General features: G+C 45.1%; 1 protein-coding gene across 11 annotated transcripts in view; it reads right to left on the bottom strand.

Moving 5' to 3' along the window:
• The window catches only part of USP54 (ubiquitin specific peptidase 54), a 127137-nt gene extending 111010 nt beyond the window's left edge, over window positions 1-16127 (bottom strand). For 7 of the 11 annotated variants that reach the window (XM_063727323.1, XM_054523311.2, XM_063727333.1 and 4 more), the window contains exon 1: window positions 14885-16127. The gene's annotated coding sequence lies outside the window, so the exon portion shown is untranslated. Of the gene's footprint in view, window positions 1-9202; window positions 9345-12534; window positions 13177-14515; window positions 14664-14884 lie in introns of those variants that run through there. The other 4 variants (XM_063727325.1, XM_063727327.1, XM_054523315.2 and 1 more) reach the window with 4 other exon arrangements.

The following is a 16127-nucleotide window of genomic DNA, read 5'->3' as shown; positions in this document are numbered from 1 at the left end:
ACTTAAAACAGCTCAAGGAAGGGAAAAAGAAAACTGAAATTTAGAGTCACTATAACATTATGGCTACTGTGCTAAGAACTGACATCTATCACTTCATTTAATTTGCTCAGATAGGTTATTATTATCCTAATCTCACAGGTAAGGGAAGTGAGGTTCAAAAATATTTAGTAATTTGGCCAGGCTTGGTGGCTCATGCCTGTAATCCCAACATTTTGGAAGGCCGAGGCAGGCGGATCATTTGAGCCCAGGAGTTCGAGACCAGCCTAGCCAACGTGATGAAACCCAGTCTCTACTAAAAATATAAAAAATTAGCAGGGCATGCTAGCACGTGTCTGTAGTCCCAGCTACACAGGAAGCTGAGGTGGAAGGATCACTTGAACCTGGGAGGTGGAAGTTGCAGTGAGCCAAGATCCCAAGATCGTGGCACTGCACTCCAGCCAGGGGGACAGAGTGAGACTTTGTCTCCAAAAATAAGTAAAATTTATATGGAAAGGCATAGGCCCTAGGAATATGTATTATAGATATCAGTAAGTACTCTAAAACACTGAGGTATCTAAAGCTTAATTTGGTAATTATAAAGTTTCTTATATCAAGTCTGTAAAATAAGCTTGATGTTTCCTTAGACCTAGTGGGCATCAGGAAAGGTGAAAACCCAATACTAAAATGATACTGCCTCTCCCTGGTGTTCCCCTAACACTGAAGGAACACATAGAATTCCCATTTGTTCCTAAATACCCTTCTGATCTTCAATGACCATGAGTAAAGATAAACAAGGAGTTGAAAGAAATGGCAAAAAAGAACCAAAGAACTTATCTTGTTTTGGCACTATACAGCTCTGACTGGGGTCAACATCTAAGACAGGATGTACCATCAAAGGAAATGGATCTGCACAGAGAAATAAAAGCTCAGCCCGGGTCAGAAATGAAACAATGGCACACAAATAAGTTTTGTTTCCACAGAGAATGCATTTTTCTACATAAACTTTACCACGAGGCTGGGTGCTGTGGCTCACGCCTATAATCCCAGCACTTTGGGAGGCCGAGGTGGGTGAATCACTTGAGGTCAGGAGTTCGAGACCAACCTGGCCAACATGGTGAAGCCCTGTCTTTACTTAAAATACAAAAATTGGCGGACATGGTGGCTCCTGCCTGTAATCCCAGCACTTTGGGAGGCAGAGGTGGGCAGATCATGAGGTCAGGAGATCAAGACCATCCTGGCCAACATGGTGAAACCCCATCTCTACTAAAAATACAAAAATTAGCTGGGTGTGGTGGCAGGCACCTATAATCTCAGCTACTCGGGAGGCTGAGGAAGGAGAGGCACTTGAGCCTAGGAAGCGGAGGGTGCAGTGAGCCAAGATCGTGCCACTGCACTCCAGCCTGGCTACAGAGCGAGACTCCGTCACAAAAAAAAAAGAAAGAAAAAATTAGCCAAGTGTGGTGGCACACACCTGTAATCCCAGCTACTTGGGAGGCTGAGGCATGAGAATCACTTGAACCCGGGAGGCGGAGGCTGCAGTGAGCTGAGATCACACACTTGAACCCAGGAGGCAGAGGCTGCAGAGAGCTGAGATCACACCACTGCACTCCAGCCTGGGTGACAGAACAAGGCTCTGCCTCAAATTAAAAAAATAAAAATAAAAAAACTTTACTGTGAAACTACACTATCTACAAGATGTTTCTTCAGAAATTTCTTCTCAGGAGAAACTTAAAAATTTTTCTTCCAAGACTTAATAATTGTCACTGACTTCCTGCCAGCTTTATATCAGAAACTTCTGGCCAGGCACAGTGGCTCACACCTGTACTGTAATCCCAGCACTTTGGGAGGCCAAGGTGGGTGGATCACTCGAGGTCAGGAGTTTGAGATCAGCCTGGCCAACATGGTGAAACCCCAACTCTACTAAAATTACAAAAATTAGCCGGACATGGTGGCACACACCTGTAGTCCCAGCTATCTGGAAGGCTGAAGTGGGAGAATCGCTTGAACCCAGGAGACAGAGTGAGACACTGTGTCAAAAAATATATATATATATATATTTGGCTGGGTGTGGTGGCACACACCTGTTATCTCAGCACTTTGGGAGACCAAGACAGGAGAATCACTTGAGCTCAAGAGTTTGAGACCAGCATTGGCAACATGGTGAGGCCCCATCTCTACAAGAAACACAAAAAATTAGCCAAGCATGGTGGTGCACGCCTCTGGTCCCAGCTACTCAGGAGGCTGAGGTGGGAGGATTGCTTAAGCCCAGGAGGTCGAGGCTGTAGTGAGTGGTGATCATGCCACTGCACTCCAGCCTTTTTTTTTTTGGAGATGGAGTCTCACTCTGTTACGCAGGCTGGAGTACAGTGGCATGATCTCGGCTCACTGCAACCTCCACCTCCAGGGTTCAAGCAATCCTGCCTCAGCGTCCAGAGTAGCTGGGACTACAGGTGCACACCACCATGCCCAGCTAATTTTTGTATTTTTAGTCAAGACAGGGTTTCACCATGTTGGCCAGGCTGGTCTCGAACTCCGGACCTCAGGTGATCCACCCGCCTCGGCCTCCCAAAGTGCTGGGGTTACAGGCGTGAGCCACCGCACCCGGCCTACCACCCTCTTTTTTTTTTTTTGAGACCCTGTCACCCTCACCAAAAAAAAGAAATTTTTACTATGAAGAGATTTAAAATGTCAAAATAAGAAAAAAATTGCATATGCCAAAACAAAGATAGGCAAAGACATGAACAGTTAGAAATATGACTATCTTGAAAACCCAAAAGGGCTGAGCGTGGTGGCTCACACCAAAACTTTGGGAGGCTGAGGCAGGCTGACCACCTGAGGCCAGGAGTTTGAGACCACCCTGGTCAACATGGTGAAACCCTGTCTCTACTAAAAATACAAAAAATTAGCTGGACGTGGTGGCGCGTGCCTGTAATCCCAGCTACTCAGAAGGCTGAGAGGGAAGTATCACTTGAACCCAGAAGGCGGAGGTTACAGTTGAGCCGAGATTGTGCCACTGTACTCCAGCCTAGGTGACAGAGCAAGACTCTGTCTCGAAAGGAAAAAAAAAAAAAAACACAGAAGAAAAAATTATACTTAGCAAAAGGATTTAGTGTCTCACACCTGTAATCCTAGCACTTTGGAAGGCTGAGGAGGACAGATCACTTGAGGCCAGGAGTTCCAGACCAGCTAGGCCATGGAGAAACCTCATCTCTATTAAAAATACAAAAATTAGTCACACGTGGTGCCATACACATGTACTTCCAGCTACTGGGGAGGCTAAAGTGGAAGGATCATTTGAGCCCGGGAGGTCAAAGCCGCGGTGAGCCAGTATTGCACCACTGCACTCCAGCCTGGGTGATACCTGTCTCAAAAAACAAACAAAAGAACTCTATGGTATTGGCCCAGAAATAAACAACTGAAAAGAACAGAAATATTCAAAAATAAATACATGCAGGCTGGGCGCAATGGCTGGTACCTGTAATCCCAGCACTTTGGGAGGCCAAGGCGGATGGATCACTTGAGGTCAGGAGTTCGAGACCAGCATGGCCAACATAGTGAAACCCCCGTCTCTACTAAAATTACAGTAAACTAGCCAGGCGTAGTGGCATGCACCTGTAGTCCCAGCTACTCCAGAGGCTGAGGCAGAGAATCGCTTGAACCCCAGTGGTGGATGTTGCAGTGAGCCAAGATCACGCCACTGCACTCCAGCCTAGGCAACAAAAGTGAGACTCTGTCTCCAAAAAAAAAAAAAAAAAAAAAAAAAGGAAACACAGGCGTACATACATACATACACAAATGGTGGATATATGGCAATTGAGAATATGATGAAGATAAGATTTCATATCATTAAAGACAGGATATTCAACAAATAGGCTTGGGTCAGTTGCATATTTGTGGAGAAAAAGAGTACCTCCAAAAACATATAAAGATAAATTCCAAATCAATTAAAGAGCTAAATATGTTAAGCTAGTAAAGAGTTAGGATAAATATAAAATATTTTTATAATTTTGGGATGGAGAGAGCCTACTTAAGCAAGCCTCAAAACCCAGACACCATTAAGAAAAAAGGCAGATATGAAATTTTAGTGCATCAACAGATACTATAGATGATGCAACAGATTGTAGAAAATATGTGCAATATATGTTTAAAATACAGGGATACATAGACAGAGTTCCTATTAGTCTAAAGAGAAAAGTGGGGAGAGGTGTGGATAGTTAATGGGTACAAAAACAAATAGAAAGGCCGGGCTTGGTGGCTCACATCTGTAATCTCACCACTTTAGGAGGCCAAGGCAGCAGATCAGTTGAGGCCAGGAGTTTAAAACTAGCCTGGCCAACATGGTGAAACTCTGTCTCTACTAAAAAATACAAAAATTAGCCGGGCATGGTGGCACCCACCCGTAATCCCAACTACTCAGGAGGCTGAGGGACAAGAATCGCTTGAACTTGGGAGGCAGAAGTTGCAGTGAGCCGAGATCACACCACTGCACTCCAGCCTGGGGAACAGAGCGAGACTCTGTCTCAAAAACAAAAACAAAAATAGAAAGAATGAGTAAGAGGGAATATTCGATAGCACAAATGGATAATTACAGTCAATAATTTAATTGTACATTTTTAAATAACTACAAGTATAATTGTTTATAACACAAATAATGAATGCTGAGAGGATGAATTCCCCATTTTACATGATTTGATTATTATGCAATGCATGCCCATATCAAAACATCTCATGTACCCAATAAATATACACACCTACTATGTATCCACAAAGAAATAAAATATTTTTTTAAAAATAAAGCTGGCCATAGTGCCTCACACCTGTAATCCCAGCACTCTGCGAAGCTGAGGCAGGCAGATCGCTTGAGGTCAGGAATTCCAGAATAGCCTGGGCAACATAGCAAAACTCTGTTTCTATAAAAAATACAAAAATTAGCTGGTCATGATGGCTCACACTGTGGTCCCAGCTACTCGGGAGTGAGGTGGGACGATCACCTGAGCTTGGGAAATTGAGGCTGTAGTGAGCGAAATCACGCCAGCCTGGGCAACAAAGAGATCTGTCTCAAAAAACAAAAAAGGCCCAGCACAGTGGCTTACACCTGTAATCCCAGCACTTTGGGAGGCCAAGGTGAGAGGATTACTTGAGGCCAGGAGTTCGAGACCAGCCTGGCCAACATGGCAAAACTCGTCTCTACTAAAAATACAAAAATTACTTCAGCCAGGCATGGTGGCTCACGCCTGTAATTCCAGCACTTTGGGAGGCCGAGGTGGGCAGATCACTTGAGGTCAGGAGTTCAAGACTAGCCTGGCGAACATGGTGAAACCCTGTCCCTACTAAAAATACAAAAATTAGCCAGGCACGGTGGCGGGTGCCCGTAGTGTCAGCTACTTGGGAGGCTGAGGCAGGAGAACTGCTTAAGCCCAGGAGGCAGAGGCTGCAGCGAGCCGAGATTGCGCCACTGCACTCCAGCCTAGGCGACAGCGAGACTCCATCTCAAAAAAAAAAAAAAAAAAATCAAGTTCCATTTATGTATCCTCAGCAAACTAACACAGGAACAGAAAACCAAATACCACATGTTTTCACTTATAAGTGGCAGCTGAACAATGAAAACACATGGACACAGGGAGGGGAACAACACACACTAGGGCCTGTGCGGGGGTGGGAAGAGCATCAGGATAAACAGCTAATGTATGCAGGGCTTAATACCTAGGTGATTAATAGGTACAGCAAACCACCATGGCACACATTTATGTAACAAGCCTGCACATCCTGCATGTGTATCCAGGAACTTAAAATTAAATTAAATTCTAAAAAAAATACAAAAATTATCTGGGCATGGTGGCAGGTGCCTGTAATCTTGCCTCCTCAGGAGGCTGAGGCACAAGAACCATTTGAACCTGGGAGGTGGAGACCACAGTGAGCTGAGCTCACACCACTGCACTTCAACCTTAACAACAGAGGGAGACTCTGTCTCAAAAAAAAAAAAAAAAAAAAAAAAAAAATTAAAAAAATGTTTTCAGAGAATAAATGTAGCTTTGATACAAAAAGAAAAACTAAAATGGGCCGGGAGGAGTAGAATGAGAAGAAAAAAGCCCAGTTACAAAATAAGCAAAGAATAAGCAATTCCACTGAAAGAAATACAGCCAGTAAAGAAATAAAAAGATGTTAGGCTGGGCACAGTGGCTCACACCTGTGATCCCAGCACTTTGGGAAGCCAAGGCGGGCAGATCACCTAAGGTCGGGAGTTCGAGACCAGCCTGACCAACATGGAGAAACCCATCTCTACTAAAAATACAAAATTAGCTGGGCATGGTGGCACATGCCTGTAATCCCAGCTACTCAGGTGGCTGAGGCAGGAGAATCGCTTGAAACCAGGAGGTGGAGGTTGTGGTGAGCTGAGATCGCACCATTGCACTGCAGCCTGGGCAACAAGAGCGAAACCCTGTCTCAAAAAAAAAAAAATTAGCCGGGCGTGGTGGCGCATGCCTGTAATCCCAGTTACTTGGGAGGCAGAGGCAGGAGAATCACTTGAACCCAGGAGGTGGAGGGTGCAGTGAGCTGAGATCATGCCATTGCACTCCAGCCTGGGCAACAGAGAGAGACTCTGTCTAAAAATAATAATAATAAATAAAACAAAATAAATAAAAAATAATAAATATGGAAAATATTCAACTTCATCTCAAATAAATGGAAATTTAAAATGAGATCACTTGGCCAGGTGCAGTGGCTCATACCTGTAATCCCAGCACTTTGGAGGGCTGAGGTGGAAAAATTCCTTGAGTTCAGGAGTTCAAGATCAGCCTGGGCAATATAATGAGCCCTCGTCTCTTCAAAAAAATTAAAAATTAGACTTTCTCTTCCTGGTTCCTAGCAGAGTCAGGAAAAGCTTTGTTGAGAGGGCGGGGTGAAAAAAACTTTTTTAAAATTAGCTGGGCATGGTGGTGCACATCTGTAGTTCCAGCTACTTGGGAGGCTGAGGTGAGAGGATTGAGTTCAGGAGGTAAAGGCTGCAGTAAGCCGTGATTGCACCACTGCACTCCAGCCTAGGCGACAAAGACCCTGTCTCAAGAAATAAAAATAAAAATAAGGCAGTGGTTCACACCTGTAATCTCAGCATTTTGGGAGTGCAAGGTTGACGGATCATCTGAGGTCAGGAGTTCGAGACCAGCCTGGCCGACATGGTGAAACCCCATCTCTACTAAAAATACAAAAATTAGCCGGGATTGGTGGCAGGTGCCTGTAATCCCAGCTACTTGAGAGGCTGAGGCAGGAAAATTGCTTGAACCCAGGAAGCAGAGGTTGCAGTGAACCGAAATTGCGCCACTGCACTCCAGCCTGGGTGACACAGCAAGACTCCATCTCAAAACATTAATAAATAAAAATAAATAAAATGAGATCGCTTGTCTTCTCTTTTTAGCAGCAGGGTCTCACTCTCACTCTGACGTCCAGGCTGGAGTGTAGTGGCATGATTTAGCTGACTGCAACCTCAAACACCTGTGCTCAAGGGATCTTCCTGCCTCAGCCTCCCAAGTAGCCAGGACTATAGGCGCATGCTGCCAGACCCAGCTAATTTTTAAAAATTTTTGGTAAAAAACTAGCCGGGGCCGGGCACAGGGGCTCACGCCTGTAATCCCAGCACTTTGGGAGGATGAGGCGGGGTGGATCACCTGAGGTCAGGAGTTCAAGACCAGCCTGGCCAACATGGTGAAACCCCCTCTCTACTAAAAGTACAAAAATTAGCTAGGCATGGGGCTCACGCCTGCGATCCCAACTACTTGGGAGGCTGAGGAAGGAGAATCGCTTGACCCAGGAGGCAGAGGTTGCAGTGAGCTGCGATTGCGCCACTGCACTCCAGCCTGGGTCACAGAGCGAGACTCCATGTCAAAAAAAAAAAAAATTAGCCGGGCATGGTAGCTAGTGCCTGTAATCTCAGCTACTCAGGAGGCTGAGGCAGGAGAATTGCTTGAACCTGGGGGCAGAGGTTGCAGTGAACTGAGATTATGCCACTGCACTCTAGCCTGGGCAACAGAGCAAGACTCCATCTCAAAAAAAAAAAAATTTTTTTTTGATAGAGGCCAGGCAGGTGGCTTACACCTGTAATCCCTGCACTTTGGGAGGCCGAGGCAGGCAGATCACCTGAGGTCAGGAGTTCGAGACCAGCCTAGCCAACATGGTGAAACCCTGTCTCTACTAAAAATACAAAAATTAGCTAAGTATGGTGGGGCGTGCCTGTAGTCCCAGTGATTCTCAGGCTGAAGCCTGAGAATCACTTGAACCCAGGAGGTGGAGGTTGCATTCCAGCCTGGGCAATGGAGCAAGACTTGTCTCAAAAAAAACAAAACAAACAACAAAACTGCATGTATTTCTTTTTTCTTTTTTTTTGAGACAGAGTGTCTGTTAGTCACCCAGCCTGGAGCGCAGTGGTGGGATCATGGCTCACTACAGCCTCAACTTCCCAGGCTCAAGCGATCCTCTTGCCTCAGCCTCCTAAGTAGCTGGGGTTACAGGTGCATGCCACCAAATCCTGGCTAAATTTTTTACTTTTTTTGTAGAGACAGGGTTTCTACATTTTGCCATATCCAGGATGGTCTTGAACTTGTGGGCTCAAGCAATCCACCCACCTTGGGCCTTCCAAAGTGCTGGGATTATAGGCGTGAGCCACCACACCCAGCCTAGTATGTATTATAACGCAGTTGTACTCCTCCACTTTTTTCTAAATCAGAGAAGTGTTTATTAAATGGCCCAGCAGTGCAACTGAAGACAGAAAAATTAAACAGTAATATAGCAAACCAAAAATAGGAAGCACCTAAATAAAACACCTGAATCACTTATCCTTAGTACAAGTAGGAAGTATAAGTACAGTTTAAGGTAAACAAGTAATCAGTTTGTATTCTATCATCTATCAGTAAATAGCCTCTTGACAAAACTGGTTTCCCAAAATTAGCTGAGGGCATCTATAACTCTACAGTAATTATTAAATATAACTTGGAAATGTGGTAGAGTACTAGGAACAGTTAACTGGAAACCAGGACATCTGGGACACTGCAGCTGTGTGACTTTGGGTAAGTCATTTAAAAGTTCTCTAGGCTTGCTGGGCACAGTGGGTCACGCCTGTAATCCCAGCACTTTGGGAGGCCAAGGTGGGCGGATCACTTGAGGTCAGGAGTTTGAGACGAGCCTGACCAATATGGTGAAATTCTGTCTCTACTGAAAATACAATAATTACCTGGGCGTGGTGGCGGGCACCTGTAGTCCCAGCTACTCAGGAGGCTGAGATGGGAGAATTGCTTGAACCTGGCAGGCGGAGGTTGTAGTGAGCCAAGATTGTGCCACTGCACTCTAGCCTGGGCGACACAGCGAGACTCCATCTCAAAAAAAAAAAAAGAAAGTTCTCTGGGCTTTAGTTTCCTCAATATAAAATGAATAGAATGGACTGGTTGACCACTAAAGCATTCCAGTAAGTCTAGAACTGATTATCAATACTTCATTAATGGTATTTATCATTCTCACTTAGGTTTCTGGGGATTCTTTTTTTTTTTTTTTTTTTTCCAGTAGAAATAGGGTCTCACTCTTTTGGCCAGGCTGGTCTTGAACTCCTGGCCTCAAGCAATCCTCCTGCCTCAGCCTCCAAAAGTGCTGGGATTACAGACATAATCTCTTGTAGATTTATTTACAAAGATATAAAATTCGGAGGCTGGGCATGGTGGCTCACGCCTGTAATCCCAGCACTTTGGGAGGCCAAAGCGGGTCAATCATCTGAGATCAGGACTTCAAGACCAGCCTGCCCAACATGGTGAAACCCTCTCTCTACTAAAAATACAAAAAATTATCTGGGTGTGGTGGTGGGCACCTGTAATCCCAGCTACTCCGGAGGCTGAGGCCAAGAGCAAAACTGTCTCAAAAAACAAACAGGTCGGATGCGGTGGCTCACCACTGTAATCCCAGCACTTTGGGAGGCTGAGGCAGGTGGATCGCCCGAGGTCAGGAGTTGGAGACCACCCTGGCCAACATGGCGAAACCCCGTCTCTACTAAAAATACAAAAATTAGCTGAGCTCGGTGGCATGTGCCTGTAATCCCAGCTACTCAGGAGGCTGAGGCAGGAGAATCGCTTGAACCTGGTAAGCAGAGGTTGCAATGACCCAAGATTGTGCCACTGCACTCCAGCCTGGGTGACAGAGCAAGACTCTGTCTCAAAAAACAAATAATACACAGATAGAAAATTTGCATTTCAACCAGAAAACCGTACTTTGGACTTTGGAATATAGAGTGAAAAAAAAAAACCTGAAAGCAAATATATAAAAACATGTGACACATACATACGTTTTTCTCAATATAAAAAAACTACAGTACGAAGGCGGGGCGCGGTGGCTCACACCTGTAATCCCAGCACGTTGGGAGGCCGAGACGGGCAGATCACGAGATCAGGAGATCGAGACCATCCTGGCTAACATAGTGAAACCCTGTCTCTACTAAAAATACAAAAATAGCCAGGCGTGGTGGCAGGCACCTGTAGTCCCAGCTACTCAGGAGGCTGAGGCAGGAGAATGGCGTGAACCCAGGAGGCGGAGCTTGCAGTGAGCCGAGACTGCGCCACTGCACTCCAGCCTGGGTGACACAGGGAGACTCCGTCTCAAAAAAAAAAAAAAAAAAAAAACTACTGTATGAAAATATGTTTGACTAAATGCCTTAAAGTATGTTGTAATAACATTTCCCCTATATGTGAATACAGATAACCATTTCCACTACTAAAATGATCACTTGCTGGAAGCTTACAAATATATAATTGCTTGCTACAACTATTTTCCCAAGCAAAGCTCCCTATACAATTATACACAGCAGAAATTTGGTAATTTACTCAATACTCTATATAACAATACAAATTTCGTATTTAGCAGCATGCTAACATTCACATTAGTTTCCCATATGTAGTGTAAATATCTGAGGGAGAAAATCTATGAGTAAAAAAACAGATACCCCTATCCATTTATACCTTCCAAGTCCCACCCAGAATTCTGGTCTCCTGGCCAGTTCCACCTGCAACCTCCCCCACTTCCTCCATACCAAGACTGCCTCCCTACCTCCCTACAAAAGAAAGAAATCTTTCTTAGTGTATTAGAATCACATAAATTTCCAACACCAATCTCTAATCTACCATCTACTAGCTCAATAATCTTCGGTAACTTCCTGAACTTTTTAAGCCTCGGTTTTCTTTAAAACTAAAGTAACTAGTACCAGCTGCAAAGCAGAGTGTTGTTATAAGATAAAATGAGATAATGCACCTGGCACATTAATAATCACTCAATGAATGTTAGCTATTATTATTATTGCCTTAAGACTGTTGTAATATTTATTTACTTATTTATTTATTTATTTTGAGACAGAATCTTGCCTGTTGCCTAGGTTGGAGTGTAGTGGCATGATTTCGGTTCACTGTAACCTCCACTTCCTGGGTTCATGCGATTCTCCTGCCTCAGCCTCCCGAGTGGCTGGAATTACTGGCAGGCATCACCATGCCCAGCTAATTTTTGTATTTTTAGTAGAGACGGGGTTTCACCATGTTGGCCAGGCTGATCTCAAACTCCTGACCTCAACTGATCCGCCCACCTCAGCCTCCCAAAGTGCTGTGATTACAGGCCTGAGCTACAGTGCCTGGTCCGTATTTATTTACATTTACAGTAAAGGAGTACTAAAAAAGACTAATAGGACCAGTGAGGTGGCTCACGCCTACAATCCCAGCATTTTGGGAGGCTGAGGTGGGAGGATCACTTGAGCCCAGGTGCTTGAGATCAGCATGGGCAACATAGGGAGATCCTGTCTCTAGAAAAAGTACAAAAATTAGCCAAGCACCTGTAGTCCCAGCTCCTGGAGAGGCTGAAAAGCAAGAGGATTCCTTAAACCCAGGAGACTGAGGCTGCAGTGAGCCATGATTACTCCACTGCACTCCAGCCTGGGCAACAGACAACTCGTCTTAAAAAATAAAAATTTAAAAAAAAAAAAAGGGCTTCAATTATGAACTGACCAGTGAATTTTCTCCTCAAACTTCCATTCTTTTATCTCTTCTGAGAAACTTACTATGTGTAAGGCAGCACAGTTTAGTTTGCTTAACACTTTGTAATTTTGAAAACTCTTAGGCTGCGCATGGTGGCTCAAGCCTGTAATCCCAGCACTTTGGGAAGCCAAGCTGCCAAGGCAGGAGGATTGCTGGGTAACATAGCCAGACCAGCTTAGGCAACATAGCAAGACCTCGTCTCTACAAAAAAATTTTAATAATTAACTGGGCGTGGTTGCATGCACCTGTGGTCCTATCTACTCAGGAGGCTGAGGTGGGAGGAAAGCCTGGGCCCAGGAGGTTGAGGTGGCAGTGAGCTGTGATGACACCACTGCATTCCAGCCTGGGCAACAGAGCAAAACCCTGTCTCAAAAAAAGAGAAAAGAAAATTCTTACTTTGGGAGGCTGAGGCAGGAGTATCACTTGAGACCAGGAGTTTGAGACCAGCCTGGCAACATAGCAAGACCCCATCTCTAAAAATAAATCAGCTGGGCATGGTGGCCCTCACCTGTAGTCTCAGCTCTATTCAGGAGACAGAGGTACAAGGATGGCTGGAGCCCAGGAGGTTGAAGTTGCCGTGAGCCATGATCTTGCCACTGCAGTAACACAGTGAGACCCTGTTGCAAAACAAACAAACAAACAAAAAAATTATTTGTCCTGTCAACTACTATATAAACTCTTCAGGGGCAGAACCTTGTCTCATACTTTCATGTTCATATATTGTGCTTATTACATTGTAAGCATTTTTTTCTCTATCAGTCTGCCCTCACAGGGTCTGAGTAATTCCAAGGCAGAGATCAAGTTCTACCTGTATTTGTATACTGAAGGCTCAGCAATCAGACACAAAATAGGTCTCAATAAATATTAAGTGGATAAATGAATTAATCTTTTTTCACTGCAATGCCTTACACAGTACTTTACACATAACAGGAGTTCAGTAGAGCTTGTTATTGGATTCATGCAGAAATCTTTTGGACTCAACCACCACACAAAGCTTTATCTTGCATCAGAAAAGCACTTCTACTTTAAAGTTTAGCTGCTGACATTACAAATTAGGTTTTACTCTAACATATATCAAATAAATGGGTTCAGTGACTAACCACATTAAGACCAGCTGAAGAAGGATTTTAAAAGCCATTTTTTTTTTTTTTTTTTGAGACGGAATCTCGCTCTGTCGCCCAGACTGGAGTGCAATGGTGCGATCTTGGCTTACTGCAACCTTCCCCTGTTCAAGCGATTCTCCTGCCTCAGCTTTCGGAGTAGCTGGGATTGCAGGCGCGCGCCACCATGCCCGGCTAATTTTTGTATTTTTTTAGGAGAGACGGGGGTTTCACCATGTTAGCCAGGCTGGTCTCGAACTCCTCACCTCAAGCAATCTGCCCGCCTCGGTCTCTCAAAGTGCTGGAATTACAGGCGTGAGCCACCGCGCCCACCCAAAAAGCCATTATTCTAATTAATGCATTTGTGAACCTCAACATGAAAAAATCCAGTTATATAATCACAAGAGAGGTTATCCCTTTCAAATGTATACCTACAAAAGATAGAAAAATGATCAGAAAACTTGTATCTGTCGATTGAAATAAGTTATTTTTATGCCTGACTTGAAGCCATTGTTTTCACTACAAACAACAGTTAACCAGCAAAGTGGTCCACACCTGTTTCCAGAAAACAGTCCTTAAGACTCAAAGACTAGATGTTTTCCCCTCTGTGATTTTAACTCCTGAGAGACATCTTTTATTTCAACATTGAGACATTCAAAACATGTTGTCTCCTAAAATAAAATCTCATTCATTTCTTAAAAGGCAAATAGCTTGATAAGCACACTTTAGGAACACCAGGTTTTACATCCAAATAACTAAAACTATCCCTAGATTTAGTGTTCAGCCTGCTGCTGCAATTAAAAATAAATTGTTTTTTAAGTTACATTTGTGGAAGGTTTAAGTATCGTATTGCACATTTTTTCACCATATCATCTAACCTGACTACCTTGCATATATTTCATAAGCACACCGTAAAGAAATTGTGCACTTGAATGAGTCTGGGAAGAAACGTAAGCTTAGCACACACCCCCTTCTTCCAACTCAATACGCTTCGGAGGAAGCAACCTTAGTGTTTTTTTCTTCTCAAGAATCGCTCTCTCCCGCCCCCCCACCCTGCGCTTTATTTTAGAGTAGCAATCATTCATTATCCTACTCGTAGTTTCTCAGTGAAAAGAACCTTCCCAACTAATACTAGTTCACCAGGACTCTCCGTTCGCATCTCAAGAGTGTCCGTGGGGTATCTCTCCGGAAAGAGGGAAAGGAGGCGACGATCTGGGACGCCACCATTCCCGCCACGGCCATTTAGGACCCAGGTCCCGGCGCGCGGTCCCCGACTAGCCTCAGGCAGAGCCCGGGGATCTGTAAAGGTCTGATCCCTTCTCCTCCCTCCACCCCTCTAACCAGTGAAAAGCAAACTGGGCCCAGCGTCTGTGCTCTCATTCAACATACCCTCCTCCTCGCTGTACCCCATTTCTTCCCACTTCTTTCCCAATGTAGCCTGGTCCCTTTATCCAGTTCCGAGTCTCCGTAAACACCCTGCTCCCAACACACACACCCCTCCACGCTCCAGCCTGCGCCCCTTGAACCCCATTACACCCGGGTCCCTCCCCCTGGACCTCCCAGCAGCTCTAACCCTCCCCGCGTGCCCTAGAGCAGACCGGCGCCGCGTCCCTGTACCCACAGGACCCAGGTCCTGCCCCACACGTCACACTCAGGTCCATTCCTCCCGCGACCTAACCTTCCCGCACCCCCTCCCCAGGCTCTACCCCCTGCACCCCGTTACCCCCGGCCCCGCCCCCCTGAGGGTGTCGCACTCACCGCTCCTGGCGCCGCATACTTAACCGCCGCGGCTGCTATAGCTACAGGGAGCCAAGGCAACCAGCTCTCGCGACACTTTCCTTGGCCATGGCGAGAGCAGACGAGAAGAGACTCTCGCAAGAAAGTAAATGAGTCAGGCTGGAAACAGCGAAGTATATCTCGCGATAGCACTGTTTAAAATGGCGGCCTCAAGGCGTTTCATGTGTGTCCCGGACAGGCGTGGAGGTGGGGCGCAGGCGAGGATGAAGCTTGAGTTGGCTGGGAGTCGGAAAACGATTGCAGGCGGGACCGTCCGTCGGGTCTGAGGAAACTTAGCGTGGCAGACCCTAAACTGGGATAACTTTAGGGATATGGCCTTCTTTTCCCAATTGACTCAAAGTTAGAGCAGCGTCGCCTTTAGCTGAAGGTTCATTTTCCCAGCGTTTTCCTTCTCCAGGCGGAGTAGTTGGAGACAGAGAGGGCAAGCCAGAAACTGACCTTCCTATCTCCTCATTCCCTTAAGAACTTTTCATCGTTCTTTCCCCACCCTGGTTTGTAAATGGTATTTGGCTTCATAGAAACGTTTGTCCACGGGTGCCCTGCCCCATCAGTTCGCCCCAGCAATATAGGAAGTTACCCAAAAAAAATTTTTTTATTGACCTTGGATGCAGAAAGGAACCGCCTTGGTGTGTGATTTGAATTTTGGACTTGTTGCTTCCTGCCCTGCGGCCAGGTCCCCCTTACTTGGTGACTCTCAGCACTTAGTTGTGGGGCTTTTTCTCTCTGCTCTCAGACAACGAGGGGACACATGAACAAATGTCCACTGCAGTAGGATTTCCAATAGCAAAAAAAAATCTAAAATTCCATCCATATGAAAATGAGGCATATTCACAATGGAATATACTACAGCAGTTCCTATTCATAAACTCAAACTACACATACTAACAAGGATAAAGGGAAAAACGATGTTGAGAAAGCAAAGCCAGGTACAGTGACAGACAGTGTGATGCCACATCTGTACATCTGAAGCATGTAAAAACCTGACATATTCCTCAGCATTTATGTAAAAAGTACTGTTTGGGTGATAGAACAATGTAAATTCATGATTATGGTGCCTCTGGGCAGAGTGACACTGGGACAAATGCAAAAGAATCAAAAGGGAACTGAACTTTTAAAAATTTTAACTTAATATAAACAATTGAGAAAGTCAATTCTGTGTGATAGAACCAAGGTGTTTTCATATTATTCTTTAGTGACAGGGTCT

The sequence above is a fragment of the Pongo abelii genome, chromosome 8, assembly GCF_028885655.2.
Source record: "Pongo abelii isolate AG06213 chromosome 8, NHGRI_mPonAbe1-v2.0_pri, whole genome shotgun sequence".
Taxonomy (NCBI): Eukaryota; Metazoa; Chordata; class Mammalia; order Primates; family Hominidae; genus Pongo; species Pongo abelii.
This window is presented reverse-complemented; position numbering and strand designations above follow the sequence as displayed.